This window comes from Neolamprologus brichardi, chromosome 3 (assembly GCF_056152115.1).
Source record: "Neolamprologus brichardi isolate AB-2024 chromosome 3, ASM5615211v1, whole genome shotgun sequence".
In the NCBI taxonomy this organism is placed as follows: domain Eukaryota; kingdom Metazoa; phylum Chordata; class Actinopteri; order Cichliformes; family Cichlidae; genus Neolamprologus; species Neolamprologus brichardi.
The window spans coordinates 55,365,612-55,383,007 of record NC_142106.1 but is presented as its reverse complement, the minus strand read 5'-3'; the positions used below and the strand labels follow the sequence as shown (position 1 = coordinate 55,383,007).

The window sequence follows — 17,396 nt, the reverse complement described above, 5'->3', positions numbered from 1 at the left end:
CTCAGGTAGCCCAACAGGTAACCCAACAGGTAGCCCAACAGGTAGCCTAGCAGGTAGCCCAACAGGTAGCCCAGCAGTTAGCCTAGCAGGTAACCCAGCAGGTAACCCAACAGGCAGCCTAGCAGGTAGCCCAACAGGTAACCCAATATGTAACCCAACAGGTAGCCTAGCAGGTAGCCCAACAGGTAGCCTTGCAGGTAACCCAACAGGTAGCCCAACAGGTAGCCTAGCAGGTAACCCAGCAGGTAGCCCAACAGGTAGCCCAACAGGTAGCCCAGCAGGTAGCCCAACAGGTAGCCCAGCAGTTAGCCTAGCAGGTAACCCAGCAGGTAGCCTAGCAGTTAGCCCAGCAGGTAGCCCAACAGGTAGCCCAACAGGTAGCCCAGCAGGTAGCCTAGCAGGTAGCCTAGCAGGTAGCCTAGCAGGTAACCTAGCAGGTAACCTAGCAGGTAGCCTAGCAGGTAGCCTAGCAGGTAACCCAACACGTAACCCAACACGTAACCAAACAGGTAGCCCAGCAGGTAGCCCAGCAGGTAGCCTAGCAGGTAGCCTAGCAGGTAGCCTAGCAGGTAACCCAGCAGTTTGCCCCAGGCCTGCTTCTCACATTCAGTTTTTGGAGTCTTTCTTTGAGGTGTAGCCACGTAATTCAAACACTGTTACAATAGTGCAGGTAGCTGTTAGGTGGTGAGTGGACAGAGCATTAGAGCACAGACGACATCCATCCAAAAATACTGTTTCCCTCTCAGTGTCATAGCAACAGGGCTGTCTTTACTGCCTCTTCTTCAGGGTCAGCATCCAGTCTCTGGAGTGTTGTTCCTCTGGGATGCTTTGCTTGATCCTTAAATTACACTTCATTAACATTCATGGTGCATCTGTAGCTTTGCTCTTTGTTCTTTCTCATTTGTTTCTCATGAATCTGTCTCCCTCAGCCGGCCCCATCACTGCCTCTGTCTCTGAGTTCCTGGTATAGTGAGCTCAGCGTGTCTTTGTCGGTACTGCGCAAAGTGGCCAACAATCCAGCAGCAGCGACCGATTGGCTGTTGGCGGTCAGCTCCGCCCTGTCGTCCAGCCAGCGCCTGTCCTCCTCTCTTGTCCTGATTGTGACTTATCTCATCATCATGGGTCAGGAAAACATCTGCCAGCTGGCTTTGAAAGCAAGCCAGGCTGTCGCTGCTGCCGACCCCTGCCAGGTAGATAACCCACACAACTGGTTCTCTTAAATCTGTGGCCTGAATATAAAGTAATGCATGTTGTTCCCTCTGACATGTAGATATGTTGTATGTAAGGCAGCTAGCTCGTGTTTGTCTTTCTAAGAGCAGTAAACACATGTTGATAACCTGGTGTTTTGGCACCAACACATGACTTTGAAATGGTTCAGATCAGCAGGAAGATAAAAGCTGTCACTGCTGTGTGATTGCTGCTAATCTGCTGCCGTATAAAGGGAGAGGTTAGGGAGCGCTCTAAGGGGACAGACTTCCCTCTGGACTTGTGTTGGAGTCACTAGCTGCAGATGAAGTGTGAAGTTTACCCCTCATTGTTTCATTGTACCCCTAATGTTTGGTTGGTGTGTTTGCTGATGTGGGCGTTTCCCTCTGCAGGTCCCGCCCCTCGTGCTGCTTCTTTTGTTCAAACTGACCAAAGAAAAGAGTCCCGTCCTGGCTCACGCTGTTCTCACAAGCCTGCCAAACCTCGGCACTCATAAGGTACGCAGCACGACTAAGAAGAACCTGTACTGACTGTGAGCGTCTGGAGACGGGGCTGGAACATCAGCAGCACCTTTCTACTTCATCTGAGCGCTCACAGTGTGTTTTAGTCCATCATACACACAGATGAGCTTTAATCTGTGGGGTCATCCAGGTCATGTAGTCTGAGGAGCTTTTCTTCATCCAGGAGGCTTCTAGAGTTTAAAAACCAGTGACCCGCGTGTCCCAAATACCCGCATGTGAGCACAATCCACCAATAACAGTGAATAACTGAGATGAACACGGACAGTGTTTCTTGTACCCAGTTTGTAGGAGCTGGGATTGGACCACAGCAGCCTCTGTGTGGGATAGATGCAGTGCTCTGTAGTATAAAGCACTCTGTCAGTGAGCTGGACTCTCCAAACCAGCAGTCATCGTCTAACATCTGCCTTCTTCAGCTGTAACCGTGTGTTTCTCTTGTAAACTTGGCTCTGATCATATGTGCTGTAATATTCCAGCTTTGCTTCCCGATCGTGCTGCACAGTCTGCACATGCTGGCCGGCTCCCCCAAGCTGAGAGCAGTGGCACTGCGCCTCATGACCGCTCTGTGGAAGAAACAGGTTTGCAATAATAACGCATTACTATAAATGTCATATTCACGTGTTCAAAGCTTCTGTTTGTCTTTGATTGTGTGCTGCTTTGGTCATGTCTGCAAGGACCGGGTCTACCCAGAGCTGCAGCGTCTAATGAGCCAGCAGGACAGCAGGGTGGTGCTGGGGAGGGACGCCCAGTGGGAGCAGATCCTGGCCAGGGCCGCCTGTGTCAGGGACATCTGCAGAGAGAGGTGGGTCTCCCATACTTACAGAAACAGTGGGCACTTCCTACATTCACTGGTTCATTCATTCAGTGGACTTTGCATGCACAGTGCAGACAGTGTGAGCTTCCAACACCAGGACTCTTCATCTTCCCTTCTGATGAGTAATAATCACTGACTGGACTCTTCACAGATGTTTCTGCTCAACAAGCTGATAAAAGTTCAGAAAAATCTTTGTTTTTTCAGTCACATCAACTTTGCTTGTTAAGATAAATGAATGCACTTTGTAGCTTTGCAGTGAATGAAGCCTCAGCTCGACGCTCCACTGAGTCCCTGTTTCTCCAAAAATCAGCAGGAGTCCAGTTTTAAATCTTTCAGAGCAGCTACACGTGAGTGAATCCAGAAGGATCAAAGTCTTACAAAGTTCAGTTCAAACAGAGAGACTGAGAGGCAGCTAACTTCCTGTCTCTGCCAGACTATCAAAATAAAAGCATACATTTGAAGCAAAAGAAATCAAACTATTATTATGTCAGTCTGTAAGCATTGCTTCCCATATAATACAACTCTAAGCAAGTGAGCCATAACTTCATAGTTTTAACCTTTAACCCAAAAACTATGTTGATCATATAAACTCCACAAACTGCATCCAGGCTCCTGCACACGTCCTTTACATGTTAGCTGTTAGCTAATGCTTGTCAGTGTTTGTGAACTGGCCTTTATGTGTGTTGATGAAATCAAACGATGATTTTATTTGATTATTTCCTTTGTTCTAACCAGCTGGTGCACACTGCTCATCGTCCCGGGGCCTGTTACACCTGCTAACATGCACATGCAGCTTTGTTAGCATTAGTGAAAACCTGGGAAACCCTCTGGATGGATGCTACAGCACAAATTTAGCAAATCATTGAGCTGTTTCTTGTTCTCACAAATGCTTACGTTTGCTTTTATTGTGAAACATTTGCAGCCAGAAGAGTTTGCAATGATAAGAAGCTGTGTTTGCATTTACTTACTTACACGTGTCCTGGCACTTTTAATGCTTTTTAATAAAAATGGTAACAAAATGAGAAGAAACACATTTTCCACTTTGTCCACGCTGATGTGTGTGTTAACCAGGCCTTACCAGCATGCAGGGGACATGGTGGCTGCCATTTCACTCACTTTAAAACAGTGCAACAGACCAGACCTGGCAACCCCGGCTGCTCTCGTCCTGCAGGGACTACAGGAGCTGTGTCGAGCAGAGGTACCTCGTCTGTCTCCATTTGTCTCTTTAAATTCAGGAATCATCTTTTTTCTGCATCATAACTTTTGAATCTTTTCCAAAGTTCTGGTTTAAAAGAAATGTTTCTTTCTCAGGTGGTGGATATTATCTCAGCATGGAGAACTGTTTGGCCTGAGCTCAGCTGTCACTCACAGCCAAAGGTGGTTCAAGCCATCGCTGAGCTTTTGGCTCTGGTGCCTCAGCTCACAGTTAAATCAGAGCAGTACGAGGTGCGTCGTAACGTTCATGTTCCTCTGTGTTGAGGAGCTAACAGAGTGACACAGGAACTCCACCAGGTTCTGTTTTTCTCTGTGGTTCTGTCTGTAAACAGGACTCTCACCAGCTGTTTGTATCACCTCACTGTAGAGTCACATCTCTACATCACTGTGTTTGGTAGCTAAAGTTAGCACATCAATGTAAAGTTGGGTAGAAGCACAAAGTACAGACGTGTGAGGGTCCAGTCCTCAGAGTCCTGCTCTGCTCGGACTTCACAGTAACTAATAAATGGATCAGCGAGTGTGAGCCTCTTTTTAAAAACAGACGTTTTGGTAATTTGTTGCTCTGGAGGATTCAACACAGCAGCAGAGGCCGTCCCAGCAGATGAATCCTAGACCATGCAGTGCTGCTTGTTGGAAAGCTCTCCTCCTCTCTAACAATGATATGGCAGTACAGCTTAGGTTTGCAAAGTTGCATCTAAACAAACACAAGACCGAAGGCCAAAACCAAACATGGCGTATTAGCACAGGACGCCTGATAGGGATGCTTTTGGGTTGCAGCCACAGGACCTGTGCAGCACCTTGCAGTCACTGAGTCAGACACAAACTTCTCTGCTGTGTGAACTGAAGCTTAGAGAAAATCGCTTCATGCAAAATGCCAAAGATCCAGAGCACAGCAGCAACTTTCATATACATGAAAGCTAATTCTGGGTTTCATTAAGAGCGGCGTCCACCTTCACTGTGTTTGAAGGAAATGTCGTGCAGATCGTGCTTTAGGTCAGTGCAGCGATTTGGCTGAAAGAAAGTCTGCAGAAAACATAAGAAAAGGTTGGAAAACTCTGTTGATTCTAGTGTGTGTGTGTGTGTGTGTGTGTGTGTGTGTGTGTGTGTGTGTGTGTGTGTGTGTGTGTGTTAAAATGACTTCTTATTTTTGTCATTAGAAATTAAAAGAAGAGGTGGTCAGCATTCTCTGGACTTATGCTCTGAGCGAGGTCTGTATATACTGTATCCACACACAGCTGACATGATGACTCCTACATGCACAAATATGCTGTGATGTCACATAAGTTTCATCCTCTTGTAGGAAACAGAAACATGTGTCTGCACCTTTGTGTTGTAACAGGATCCAGAGGTGGCCAGCTGTGGCTACAGGGCTTTGGCAGCCTTTCCTGAAACAGATCACACCATCAACCACCTTCCTGAGGCAGTTAAGAGTCCTGCTCCACTCTCATAACAACATCAGAACAGTTTCTAACATATTAGCCAGATCATTTTGCAATGTTTCTTTATTAATTGTCCTCAGACGTTAGTCAGGTGTAACTATGAGGCACTAGTTAATGAGGAAGCTGATGTTTCAGTTATTTTAGCGTGTTCAGAAACATCCCTATACGCCGCCGTGTGTCAGCTCTCTCTTCTCTCTGATTGGAAGGCCCGACCACCTGCAAAGCTCCCTGAAAACGAAGAAGATGAACAGAGTAAAGAAAAGGAGGAAGATGAGAAGGATCTCTCCGTCCCAGGCTCATCTTATGTGAAGCTGATGACTCTCACCACCTCGTCTGTTCTTCCAGGTAAACTGGAGCAGCCAACAAACCAACAGGTCGTATCCTGTCGTCCCGACAGAATAAACTGCTTCTAGAGATCCATCCAGGATCTACTCTCGAGACAATGAGTCTGGGACAACAGCGGGACCCGACATAATCCACGTCTACTGTTTAAGAAGCGTTCAGTGATCAGCGGTCTGTAGATATGGGGAATGCTAAAGGCACGAACACAGGACTGAACCGTCCTGGCCATCAAACCACGGCCCGATAACTCGCCTCTCCACGACACAGGAGCTACTGAAGCTGTGGAGGCACATGAGCCAGTACATGAGCAAAACTCTGAAAAGCATTAGAAACAACACAAAAGCTCAGCTGCTGGTTCGTAGGGCTGCTATCGTGTCATTCTGACAGTACAAGAGCACTTAAGACTAGGCAGACCAACCTGACTCTGTGCCCCATTCATGCACACTGACCTGCTTGTTACTGTGCTTCAGTGCACTGATAACATTCATCAGGAACTGTGGGAGACAGTACTGGAGTGTGCAGTGTCCCAGCTTCTGTCTGCAAAGGCTTCAATCCCCAAAGCCAGCTCATCACTAAGAAGTGATGTCATCAAATGTCATCCTGTAGATGACATCAAGCTGTATGGGAGGAGTCAGTGAGATCCACCTGGTGAGGCCAGCAGGATGAAGATCAGTCAGAGCCAAATCCGTGCAGATGCTGAAACAGATGCTGAGAAGCCCGATGAATGGTAGAAAGATCCAGATGCTTAGAGGTGAGCTGTGGTAGGAGGGAGTCTACCACGGCTGCAGACTGTGCAAAGGTGCTACGGACATTTTCCACCACGTAGTAGCAGGATGGAAGATGCAAGCTGGGATAGCATAAACTCAAAGCACAACCAGGAAGCTGTAGTGTATAGAAACACCCGCGCCACATGTGGACTAGAAGCCCCGTCGAGCCGGTAGTAGGAGTAAGGGTCGGGGGTGCTTCAACTTCCAGAGTAGCAGCGACTGGAGAACAAGAACAAAGTGGTCTTAGTGGCAGTAGGAGCGTTAGAGGCTGTAACCCTGAAAGCAGCTTCCAGGAGAGTGCAGTCCTGGGACCGCTAAGATACTTTAGGAACACATGTACGCTGCATGATGTTACAACATTTTTGTTTAGCACAACTGTTCATAACCATCAACATCACAGCTGTTTGAGCTGTTTGAGCTGCACAGAAACAGACATCAGGTGTTTGGTGTGTTTCCTGCTGGAGAGATCGTGGATCTGTCACATCTGCGTGTGATACTGAGTAATGCTGATGATGCATTGATGGTGTTTCTTTTATGTTTCCAGCCTTCGAGCTCTTCTTGACGTCACTGGTGAGGCAGGAGATGAGTCAGATGCCGCGGGGAATCTACTTCTCAGCCCTGAGGGGGGGTAACCTCCGCTCAGACCAGGGTAAAACGGTGGCAGGGATCCCGTCGTTCATGCTCAAGACCTACGAGAAAAACAAGCAGCCTGGGCTGAAGCCAGGACTGGCAGGTGACCCAGTGACACCTCTCATTTAGTTGGTGTCAGTGATATCGACTGTGTGGTGTCGTTGAACGTCACTATGAACATGTTGCTGCTTTGCCTTTAAACTCTGTAAAATCTGTCAGTCAGCATATCAAAGTTGTGTTTCTTAAATTGGTGAGGAAGAGAGAATATGTGGAGCTACAGGAAGGGACGTCTTTCTGAGGAGAGGTTTGGAAGATGAAGATATTCTGCAGATTTAATCTGTTTGGTTCTCATAAAGCCAGGACATGGTGGAGATTTCAAACAGTGTGTCTGTACCAACACGTCACTGTTGGAAGCACCATTATAACTCAGCCTCTCTGTCTGTGGTGCAGCTGGGCTGCTTCTGTCGTACAGTCTGTCTGTGCAGAGCGATCGTGCTGGGAGACCCATCAGCCGCTTCCTCGTCAGCCGCAGCCGCAGTTACCAGCAGACGCTGACAGCCCTCGTTCATGAAGTACGTGTTGTCTTCTTCCATTGCTTTCTCTCTTGTTCTTTGTCGTGCACGCAGAGCTTGAAAGAGGAACTGTTTCCTTCTTCTGTGTTTTGGTGCACAGGTCAACATCCAGCCCTCTGAGTGGCACCGTGCCCTCCTCCTGCCACAGGCCTGGAGGGGCTTCATGAGCCGAGCTTTCTACGCCGTTATGGAGGTTTGTGCAGGTGTTACAAAAGCAGCACTGAGTGCTTCATAGAAATAAATGGTGTGGACAAAGAATTCAGCGACTAAAATGCACATCGTGAAGCGTGACTTCACCAGCTGGTAGTTCTGCCCTTTCCATGTGGCACCAGGACACAGTAAGACATACTGGGTGATGTGCAGCCTAACTGGAACCTACACAACACAAATGTCAGCCAGTCTGTCCTCCACAGGCCTCAGAGGCCTCTGACCTTACAGTAAAGGCCTCAGAGGCCTCTGATCTTACAGTAAAGGCCCTCAGAGGCCTCTGATCTTACAGTAAAGGCCTCAGAGGCCTCTGACCTTACAGTAAAGACCTCAGAGGCCTCTGATCTTACAGTAAAGGCCTCAGAGGCCTCTGATCTTACAGTAAAGGCCTCTGATCTTACAGTAAAGGCCTCTGATCTTACAGTAAAGGCCTCAGAGGCCTCTGATCTTACAGTAAAGGCCTCTGATCTTACAGTAAAGGTCTCTGATCTTACAGTAAAGGTCTCTGATCTTACAATAAAAGCCTCTGATCTTACAGTAAAGGCCTCAGAGGCCTCTGATCTTACAGTAAAGGCCTCTCAGGGTTTGGTTTCTGTTGGCAGGGTCGACGTGCTGAGTTAGAGATGCTCCAGAAACAAGGCAAAGAGGATCCACAGGAGCTGCAGTACAAGTATCACTGTGCCTGGCTGTGGTGAGAACCACACTCATACTTGCTTGTATATGTGTAGACTGTGTGTATATAAATGGTAGTGCTTTTGTACAAGGTCTCTAATCTTACTGTAATGACTGTAGTGTGTGTGTTTCCCTGCTGTGTGGACCAAACTTTACATCAACACTTTGTGGTAACACCTGCACTATGAAGCCAAAATAACTGGTTCTGAACCAGCAACCTCCTGACCAGTAGACGACCTGCTCTCCCTCCTGACCATGAAGAAAGTGAATCATGGTTTTCAGGCCTGTCAGTCACAGGTGTATAAAGTCTGTGGCTCGCTGTCAGGAGCTCAGGAAGTTCCTGGACGCTGTCGTGATCGGAACAAGCATCGTTGGAAAATGTCGTGTTCACGCTTCTGCGTCTCGCAGTCCGATGGAGGAGTCTGGTTCAGCAGTTATCAGGAGACTGATACTCGTCTGACTTTGGTGGTGGAGGGATGATAGTGGGGCTGTTTTTAGAGGTTGGGCTCAGCTACTTAGTTCTGCTGAGAGGAATTCTTAATACTTCCAAATACCAAGACATTTGGGAGGATTTCCTGCTCCCAACATGAACGTGTGCACAGGAAGAACCTGACTGGCCTACAAAGAGTCCTGACTTTGACCCAGCAGAACATCTGTGGGATGAATTGGAGCGGAGACTTATTTAGAAAGCATGGAGGAAGCAAACAATCCACCAAAGAAGACCCAGGACTTTGATCCAGGATTTTAGCTCCTCGGACAAGAACAGGAGGACATTCCTGTCCCAAGGTCCAGTCGAAGACATTTACAGACTGTTACAAAGATGCTACGGCGTCTGTCTCAGCGCTACACCATCAAACTTACGTTCTCCAGACTTAGTTTCCCCTAAAATGTTAGTTTTTCTCAGTTTAAACATGTGATTACATTTAATCTGTAAATCATCCTGTTTCATTTACATGTGAGACGCCGTCCTGATGTTTTTGTATTACGGTTGTAAATAGACTAAAGTGCTGATGTGCATCACTGCTTTAACAGACACTGGTCACCATCTTCATCACGTTCTTCATCTTTTTAATGTGTTGTTATTATTTTTCTGACACAGGGCCAGAGATCAGCTGGCAGATGTCATCAAAGCTGCTACAAAGTGAGTCCCCTGCTCGCTCTGTTTCATAGGAAACGTTTGGTGAGCAGAGTAACCTGATGTGAGCGCTGTGACTTTCTGTGGGTCGTTTCAGGGACAGTCCTGTTGTTCAGGGAAACGCCATCTTGGCTCTGAGCGGCCTCGCCGCTGTTCTGGCGAAGTATGAGAGCAACCTGCCCACTGATGGTGACGGCAGCCTGGGGGTGAGACGCCGCAGGGTCCTGTTACACAGTGTGTTTGCTATTTCATCATCATAGAGATGCTGAGCTCAGTGCTGTTGGACTCGATAGGCTGGACCAGAGTTCGTGGCTACAGGAAGCTGGTTGACCATGGTGCTGGACACCCTGCTCAGCATCAGCAGCAGCAGCTTCAAGTCCAAAGGACGAGTTTTCCCCTGGTTTCTACACGTGAGTTTCATCAGCTTTTACATAAGAAACCGTGATTGGCAGATGATTCGAGTTCTTTAAGAGTCGTGACAGTGACGTGATGAAACAGAATCAGCTGTTTCTGAGCCTCACACTATGAACACTTTACTGACCCTCAAAAGTAAACATGCAGTGATTCACCTGCCCCATAAACCACATGTTATTGTAAATAAACACGAGCTCCGTGTGATTGTCCGTCTGTTAACTGCAGCCTGCTGGCTGCTGTGGTTCAGAGACGCTGATGTGGCTGCTGTAGCTGCAACACCAGCGTGTGTGTCAGATTAACACTGTTGGATTTGTTAGTGTGGAGCAGCTTTTATCACTCTGAGCTCTGAAAGTGTTCATCAGTGTGAGTGAGGGGAGCCGCTGACTGTCTTTAGCACCTGTGCTAACACTTTCAGCACTCGGTGCCTTTCCAGACGTGCAGACGTGCTAGCGGCACTAATGCATCCCCATGGCTTCAGAGATGTTTGAAGCTGCACTTTATCCCGAGCATGCAGTGAAGCAAAAACAACTTTATTTTGATGACTTTCTCACAAAAAGAAGCAAAACAAGCCTGAAACATCGCTGCATCGACACGTAAACCAGCTGGAGTGTATTAGCATCAATATTCCAGTAAACGTGGTTCTCACAGCTCTACGAGTCTTTGCTCTCTAACACATGTTGCTGTTGGCTGCACAGTTGTTGTGAATATAAAGTTGCTTTCTTGCATTGATTACTTTCACCCTGTGCTGCCTCCTCAGCGCTCCTACTCGGGTGAGAACACAGCGAGCACCATAGCGCGCTCCTGTGCGAGCCTCGCCCTGTCGCTGCTCGTCTCCGTGCTCGTGGTGCGGCAGCGGGACGGTCTGACCCACATCCTGTCGGCACTGCGGGCCGGCCTCCCGGGCTCCCCCGCCGCAGACGACTCCCAGGCCGTCCAGTTCCACTCCGGGCTCGGTCTCGGCATGGTGCTGTCCACCCTGCTGCACCAGCGCCTCAGGTACAGAGTCTGCAGGAGGAGATTCTGATGTGAACCAACAGCGTAACGCTTACTGACTGCCTGTGTCCTCTGTCAGTGATGAGTCTGCTCAGAAGGATGCTGATCTCCTCTTCGGCCCTCTGGATGCTCTGGAAAGTTCCTCTTTCAACCCCAACCTGGAATACAAGTACGTCCTCTCGTGTTTGCAGAGAGCAAACTGACATCACATGGTTGGTAGGAAGCTGGAAGATTCAGCCGTTACCAAGGCTGCATTTCTGCTGCTCAATAAAAGAGCTCGTTTGGCACATTTACTCTTTTTCAACAGACACATCTGGAAGCATGTTAGCAGTTAATATTCAACAGTGAAACAGGGGTTAGCATATTAAATGTGCTCTTCCATGTTCTCGCCTTCTTTCCTCAGCACTGGCTGTATACTGGGTCTGGGTCTAGTGCTGTCTGCCTTCTGCAGCAGCGGACAGAGGAGTCGACATGTCCGTGTCAGCCTGACACTCGACAAGCTGCTGGCCAACCTGCAAGACTGCAGTGGACGAGGATGCATGGTGCAGGAGGTACAGCAGCCCTGCACACGACTCGCACGCTGACGCCAGAGCCGAGGTCCTGAAGTCTCTGACGCAGGAACAAGTCTGTGATTGTAACTCTGCTCAGACACGTTTGTGACAGAAGAAGCTGAAATAGTCGTTTTGATGAATTATCTACTAAAGACAGTTTCTGCTACATGAACATGAAACAAGAGCTAAAACTTTGAGCCTGATGCTGATGTGTGAACTTTGACCTATGACCTCGAAGCACTAAAATGTGTATCTTATGATGTTTACCGTACGATTGGAACAGATTCGTCTTCTATAAGCTGTGAAAACGTGTCGTCGTGACCTTGTAGAGCAAATAAAAAGTGTGTAACACAGATAAGCTTTGTTTACTGTCCAAGGTGGAGACGCTGCACGGCCAGTGTGGGGTGAAGGTTGAAAACTATGCCGTATAAAGTTTTCACTGACCTTCACATGTGTGTGTGTGCAGGTGTTGGCGTACTCTGTGGCGTGTTAGCGTCTCAGCGTTCAGCGCAGGTCTTATTGACGCCGCCAAGGCCGAGGAGGTCACGGACACGCTGCGCAGCCTGACTGAGGAGAGCCAGCAGGTCAGTAGGAGAGCTGATGGGGTCATTCTGGCTCCAGCAGCTCTTTGTGGTTTCATTGATGACCCTGTGTCCCCAGACCCCGGGCTTCTCCCTGGCTCTGGGGTTAGCGGTCCACGAGCTGTCGGTGTGCGGCCACGGCAAAGCAGAGCACATCCACCCTCACCTGCTCGCAGCCTGGATCAAAATCTTACTGGCTGAGGTACAAAACCTCACTTTCTACATCTCAGCCTAAATGTTCATGTAAACGATGTCCAATCACGTGAAAGGATGTTTGGGGTCCCAGCGCTGACCTTTGTGTTACAGGGCTGTCCCACCATGCAGCGGCTGGCTGCTGTCAACGGGCTGGTGGCGTTGGTGGGATCAGAGAGTTACCTCGTTCAGGTAAGACGCTGCAGCTTCATGTTATCACCTGCTGTTGTGTTTCTGAGGATGTCTTTGTGGTTTCAAGCATGTGGAGCCATAGATGATCGAGCTCATGTGACCCTGTAAGGTTTGAGGAATCACCATGGTTACCATAGGAACACACTGGCAAACCCAGTATTTAAAAAGATGTGACGGATGCAGATCTGTGTCTTCTGTGCAGCCATGTGAAGCGTCCCCGTGTTCATAAAGAGATGCAAACACACCTTTAGTTGAATGAATGAATGAATGAATGAATGAATGAATGAATGAATGCTTTATTGGCCATATGCAGGTTGCCCCGCAGAGGAATGGGACCCCCCCCCCCGACTTACACACATAACAAAGACATCACATGGGAATACAGTCGGAGATCGGCAGCGTTACAGAGAAAACACTGAAAAAAGTACACAACAATGGGAAAAGTACAAGAGGAAAAAAAGAGACCTCCACTCATGCTGGGCACCTATGGGAGGACAGCATGAGAACAGGAAACAAAAAAACTCCTCTGCACAAAAAAGCACATAAATGTCCACAGTACAACATTGGAGCACGTGACCACAGGGTCGGTGAGGAGTAATCCGAAGGAAACACAGCAGTCCTCCTGCACAGCGCTACCATTCCAGTGCGACACCCAGACCCGCCGTGTTCCCCCACAGGAAACAAGCTTTGAAGGCGTTTGGAGAGGGAGGGGGATGAGTGCGTGCTTATCAGTGTAAGTGTGTGTGTGTGTGCGTGTCCAGAGTTCAGCTGAGACAGTGTCCTCCGCTCTATCTAAGTAAACAGTCTGCCAACCAACCCAGGTGGGCTTGGGATGGGAAGAACAGTCATCACACAGTCATTATCAGGGAGTGTTTGTTGCACCAGCCTTGGGCCCACAGCTGGCGCCGTGGTTTCCACATGTTGAATTCGTAGATTTTTCTGTTATACGAGCAGCACAGGAGAATTTAAAGCTGATTCATTAACACTCGGACGCTGGTCTCTCGATCTCCCGTTGGAGAGCCGTGAGCCTCCCCATGATGGTATCAAACTTCTGGTCCGTGGTGTTGTCATTCTTTTGATTCTGAGACCTCACAACTGCAGTGATCCGTTCTGTGATGTGATCCAACTTTCGCTCAAGGTTGTCATTTTGAGCAGGGCCCTCTCTGATGTATCCCACCATACGCTCAATGGTGTTGTTTTGAGCCTTCACAGCAGCTGTAAGCATCTCCAAGGTGTTAACCATGCTGCGTTCGTTGTGAGAGGTCGCGACTCGTCCCATCGCTTCGATTCCAGCGGGCAGCCTTGGGGGGGTTTGAACAGCCGGTTCCGCTCTCTCAATTCTCCGATAAGTCAGGGCCATGCCAGCTCCGATCAGCAAGAACCCTGTTATCATGGTTCCGAATAGGTAGATATCTTCAGCGTCCTCGATCGACAGTCCCGCCAGGCTCACGATCCTCCATGTCTGCCACCCGTCCATCGTGTATCCGGCAGAGAAAGTCCCTCCAGGGCACTCGGGCTCTCCCGAGCCCAGACTTCTCGTTGAGAAGAGGGTGTCAATAGCATTCAGACAGTGATGCTGATTCTCCTCTGATGCAGCTGAAGAGCGAGACGGAGCTCGTGTCCAAGCAGCAGAACAGGCTGAATGAAGTTATTCGGGCCGTCACACAGGTAAGAGTTTACTTATCACATATTACTTTACTCTGATTACTACACACGATACTCTCCCCTCTGCTCGCTCCTCAGAGCGTCTGTTTCAGCCACTTGTCGGCTCTTTGGTTGCAGATCATGACGTTCTCTGGAGCCATCGGTTTGCAGTCCAACAGCCTGTTTGCTGGGACATTTGCACCTGGCCCACATGTCCAGCAGTCACAGTCACACAGCAGGTAACACAGGAGTCAGTGGGAGGAGCAGAGCTGGATGCAGCGTTAGTAACACTTTAAAATGATCTACTGGGCACTAACTACTTTGATCCAACTCCCAGTTCCTCCAGATTTCAGTTACCTCTCAGAGAAAAGTGTCGTCAGATCCACGACGGAGTTCGTCACAGAAGCTGGACAAAAAGGTTTGTGACATCTACAGAGGTCGTTGTGTTTGAAGCTGTAACTCTGTAACATCGTCTCTCTCTGGGCGCAGGTCCTCAGTCCTCCCATCCAGGCCTGGTTAAGACCGCTCTCACCGCTTTGGCGTCAGTCGGCGCCTCTTTCCAGTATCCGCCCATCAACTGGAGCGCCGCTCTTTCTCCTTTAATGAGGATGAGCTTTGGTAAGAGTCGTCGCTCAGTGCTGTCCGTGAAGCCACAGATCCTGTTCAGTCGATGTTGTTGTTGTGTTTTGTAGGAGAGGATGTGCAGCATCAGTGTGTTGTCCTGGCAGCCTGTCAGACCCAGTCCTCCCACAGCGCTGCTCTGTTTTTGGGCTCCTGGTTGTCGCCTCCCCTGGTCCACAGTCTCAGTGTAAGTTCAGTTGGGTATTAGCGCTGTGACAGCTGATATTCAGTCTCCATCAGGTTTATAGGCTGGTCCACTTTAATCTGTTGTTTCTTGATATCCAGCTTATATTTGAACAGGTTTCTTTAGGTGTTCTTAACAGAAACAGGAGCATCTACTGCCTCACCTCTGAGCTCAGCTGTTTCTCAGTCGTACAGCAGCTGAAGAAATGTCTGAATAATCAGCGTTTGGCTTCTAAAGCTGAACAGATGCTCTTTAACCACGACACACATCCAGTCTGTCTCTGCTGTAGGAGAGCGTGCTGAGTCCAGTACAATGATGAAGGCTTCAGAGATCCTTACTGGCTGTCTGTCTCCCCCAGTACCAGACCCAGGCCCACCTCTATGAGACTCTGGGCTCGTGGATGAAGCACGTGACTGAGGACAAGCTGCAGGTGTATGTGGAGAGTTTGGGGGTGCAGCAGTTTGAGGAGGACCTCCGACCCCAGCGCGCGTCCCTGTGTCGCTCTGTGCTGCGGGGCCTGGCTCAGGCCATGGCCCTCCCAAACCCCTCTAGCAGCTGCTGGACCATCCTCTGCTCTGCCACGGAGAAGATCTTCACCTTCCTGCCCGACCGAATCCAGGTGCAGTGTAGCTGCTGACTGTTATCACTGACACGTAGAAGCTTTTTCTTTGATGCATGGCTCTGTCCCTGGTTTTACGCTCGGGGATCGTGATATCCTCTGATGTTCCCATCCACCCAGAGACACGAACAGGAGCATAAACCCATTTTATTCAAAGCAAGAAGCTGTGACAGATGCTGCTGTAGGTGTGCAGAGCTTCAGTCACCGGAGCTCGGCTGGAAATGAGCTCTTCTCATCACCACAGCAGCTTCAGCCCATCGTTAGCTCAGCTGTAAGAACACCTCGACGGGCAGGGACCAAACACAGCATCATAATAACAACAGTGGTAACTGGAACAGTTACAGTAACAGGTCACTTCACCACTTAATCTTCAGTTATCATCAGAGGAGTTATATTAATGATATGTGAAATGACAGTATGTTGGACGAGGAGGCCTGATAGAAATGCCAGTCAGGTTTATAATAAGTGCAAAGACAGGATGTGCAGCAGGTTCCTGTTAGTGTTCGTTTGATGTCGTCAAACTCAGAAGTTAAAGACGTCGAACTCTTGGATACAAACTGGGTGCTTCAGTGAAACATGCAAACATCTGTACATGTTTTGGTGGGATGGCTGTCTGGGTTTATTAGGACAATATGAAGTTTGCAAACATAAAAACAGAATGCAGTCACGTGCATTGGCCTGATTACATCCATAGCAGAACACACAGGACATGTCAGCTGGATAAACTGAGTAAATGAAGTGCAGACAGGAGCTGATCAGAGCATTTCCTCTGACAACAGTCTGTGTGTGCAGACTAACTGTGGCACTGCTTGAAGAGCAGGTTGTCTGATGTAGGACAACAGCTGCTTAATAGGCCAGATGTTTTCAGCTGGAGAAAGGTGAGACGCAGGTCTTTGTAACGATGAAGTCTGGCTGTAGTAAGACAGATGTGTGTGCCAGTTCCAAAGACACTAACGACCTTCATACCTTCAGAGATGCAGGGTCTGCTCCTCCTCCTCTTCATGGGGAAGAATGTCACGTTTGATGCACCTGGTCAGAGACGTGTTTACAGTTTGCTGCAGTCCATTTAAAGCTGATTCTGCCCGTAGAAGAAGATCTCTGGACCATGGTCACATGACCTCTGGTCCATGGTCACATGACCTCTGGACCCTGGTCACATGACCTCTGGTCCATGGTCACATGACCTCTGGACCCTGGTCACATGACCTCTGGACCCTGGTCACATGGCCTCTTTAACACATGAACACAGGTTCAAAGGTGTTTAAATGACACATTTTAACTAAAAAATAACAATTTTTGTGTTTGTGTTTGATTTCTTGTACATTTATTTCAGGATGATGAAGTGGATCTGTATGTGGGCGTGGCCAAGTGTCTGTCTGAGATGTCTGACACAGAGATTGAGAGGATCATGAAAGTCTCTGAGGTACAGTGTTAATAACACCAGCAGAAAATGAACAGAGGGACCACGTCCACTGTTTCCATGTGCTGAAGCGCGGGCAGAAGTACGTTTGGTTTACAGGTTCAAAGACATGTTGTTGGTCTCATAGTGGAAATGGAAGTAATTCCAGTGACCTGTAGCTCATATTACTTTATTACTTATAGCTGTCAGTGTGTGGACAGTAAAACCTGCATTCTTCCTGATGCCCAGCAGGGGGCCCACTACACAAGTGTGTATTTCTAAAAGGAGCACTTTAAGTAAACGTTCAGTTTGACCAAATGTAACCATATAGTGATTTAAGCTTTCAGTAATTTAGAGGAATCTTCCTCACATGGTTACTTTATTCACTTCAACAACAGTCGTGCTTTATACTGTGAGGTCGACCCTACAGTAATACATGCAGAGAAACCCCAACAATCACATGACCCCCTATGAGCAGCACTTTGGCGA

The 17,396-nt window shown here is 48.5% G+C and overlaps 1 pseudogene across 1 annotated transcript in view; it reads left to right on the top strand.

Annotated features, from left to right (window-relative positions):
- LOC148105893 (focadhesin-like) overlaps positions 1-17,396 on the top strand; it is a 34,301-nt pseudogene that overhangs the window by 13,661 nt on the left and 3,244 nt on the right. Inside the window, exons 11-39 of the transcript XR_015718611.1 lie at positions 930-1,190; positions 1,599-1,703; positions 2,201-2,302; positions 2,399-2,526; positions 3,610-3,736; positions 3,850-3,984; positions 4,911-4,961; positions 5,093-5,176; positions 5,399-5,537; positions 6,846-7,034; positions 7,382-7,503; positions 7,604-7,696; positions 8,313-8,401; positions 9,482-9,523; positions 9,615-9,723; positions 9,811-9,927; positions 10,689-10,927; positions 11,004-11,093; positions 11,328-11,475; positions 11,942-12,059; positions 12,136-12,258; positions 12,363-12,440; positions 14,037-14,108; positions 14,223-14,323; positions 14,422-14,502; positions 14,574-14,702; positions 14,777-14,892; positions 15,248-15,508; positions 16,842-16,931. The product of XR_015718611.1 is annotated as a focadhesin-like (transcript). The remainder of the gene's footprint in view (positions 1-929; positions 1,191-1,598; positions 1,704-2,200; positions 2,303-2,398; positions 2,527-3,609; positions 3,737-3,849; positions 3,985-4,910; positions 4,962-5,092; positions 5,177-5,398; positions 5,538-6,845; positions 7,035-7,381; positions 7,504-7,603; positions 7,697-8,312; positions 8,402-9,481; positions 9,524-9,614; positions 9,724-9,810; positions 9,928-10,688; positions 10,928-11,003; positions 11,094-11,327; positions 11,476-11,941; positions 12,060-12,135; positions 12,259-12,362; positions 12,441-14,036; positions 14,109-14,222; positions 14,324-14,421; positions 14,503-14,573; positions 14,703-14,776; positions 14,893-15,247; positions 15,509-16,841; positions 16,932-17,396) is intronic.